The sequence below is a fragment of the Octodon degus genome, unplaced genomic scaffold (assembly GCF_000260255.1).
Source record: "Octodon degus isolate 3935 unplaced genomic scaffold, OctDeg1.0 scaffold00004, whole genome shotgun sequence".
Taxonomy (NCBI): Eukaryota; Metazoa; Chordata; class Mammalia; order Rodentia; family Octodontidae; genus Octodon; species Octodon degus.
The window spans coordinates 13,783,313-13,785,269 of record NW_004524580.1 but is presented as its reverse complement, the minus strand read 5'-3'; positions in this window follow the sequence as shown (position 1 = coordinate 13,785,269).

The following is a 1,957-nucleotide window of genomic DNA, read 5'->3' as shown; positions in this document are numbered from 1 at the left end:
CTTCCCAACCCATGTTTCTTTTCTTCATTTTAAAGTTTTGAATAAGAGTGGGGAAAAAGCATGTCTAGGCAATTCATTGATTTCGTGTAGTGTGTCCCTCCTTTCTTTGCTCCTTCTTCCTTCCCGCCTTCACTCCCCCCTCTCTCTTTCCTACCTTTCTTCCTTCCTTCTTTCTCTCTACCATCAATTTTTAGCCTGACTATGACAGTAATCATGCCTACAACCAAATACAGATCCTAGCATTGTATGTTTTTTGAGAAACAGTGACAATTTTGTTTCTGGTGCATTAGAAGCCTTGACCTTTTTTTCTCTATCGAATTCCATTCTCCTTAGTTATCATCCTAGTTTGTAATAAGAACAATGAAAAGTTGATCTGCTGCTTTGTTTTACCTTTAGGTTGTCGAAGAGTTATACTTCTCTACCAACATAGTTTCTTAGACCATAAACAATAAGCTTCACTCTCCTTCCGGCTTGACAGTGAGGCAAGGTGAGTAATTTGAGTTCACAGCTGTTAGCTCCCATATCTATGCCACACAAACCAATATTGGAAACATTATGTACGTACAAACCCAACAAAAAGTAAAGCAGTTTGCAGCATTTCCTGTTTTCTATAGTGTAAAGTACTTGTATGTCTAGCACAGCTAATTTCTAGGTACTAACCTGGCAATTTACTGATTGAACCCTAAGCTGGCTAGAGAAGCTGACAAGTGGTGCGAGTAGCCACCCGAGCCTGCTCAAGCTTGCCAGTGGGCAGGGGTGGTGAGACAGGACTGCTTAGTCTGTACCTAGCTGCCTCTATTCTTAATGGAAGACTGCGTTCTAGGCAATGCAACTGTGAGAGCTGTTTTCTAACCTCAGTCCCAATATCAAAGAGGAGAGATCGACAGAACAAGGCTTCTTTTTTTTCCACCAGCAACGATAAAAACTATTTCAAAGTAAAATACAACAACAACAAAACTCTCTCTAAATTGTTCTTTTCAAATATAACTTGAAATAACTAAAATGAACCATAAATAAGAGATTCAGAACATAGTTCATGAAATAAATAACATTTTCCAGACTGAAATTACTTAATAAATAATAAAGATGAAAAACATTTATTAAAGTCCACTTAATTAATATTGAATTATTAATAATTTAAATAATTCATAAGGTTTTTTATGTATTTACTCTGATTCTTTTTTATAGAGTATAATTGACAAATAAATTCATATATATTTAAGGAATGCATCATGATGTTTTGAGATATGTATACATTTTTAAATGAGTTCTACTTTCAAGCTAATTAATGTATTTATCCCCTTACATACTTTTGGAAATTCTTAGTTCACTCTTCTCAGAAACATTTTAGAACAGCACATATCAAAATTATTCCTAGGTTAAAAAAAAATGTATTCAGCTTCTCATTTCAGAGGAAAAGACAACAGTTAACTAAGCAATATTTTAGTTGATTATTTGATATTTCTACACATTTTTTTAAAAAAATGGTAATACCATATACATTTTTTGTGACCTCCTGTTTCACTTAATGAGTGTAGGGATATACATTTGCCTCAATAAATTCGTGTCAATGTAGTAGCAATTTCTTACTGATTTCATCTATAGTTTTTCTAGCCTTCCATTAATGCACTTGCACATAGCAATTCTTTCCTATTCTCCTCCTCATTTTCCTCTTCTCCAGTAACAGTTTCCTTTCTAATTCCCTATCTCTTTCAAATTCCACATATTAAAGAAAATGTGACACTTCTCTAATTCTGTCTTATGTCACTTCTGATGATTGCTAGTTTTATCCCCTTTCCAGTAAATGGAAAAGAAAGTCATCACACTTTCATGGCAGCCTAGTTCTCCATTGTGTACGCATACCACATAGTAGTTGCCAGTTTATCTCTTTTTTTTTTTAAACTTTATGCCAGTATTTATTAAGCAAACAGTAACAGATAATACTGTTTATATATTC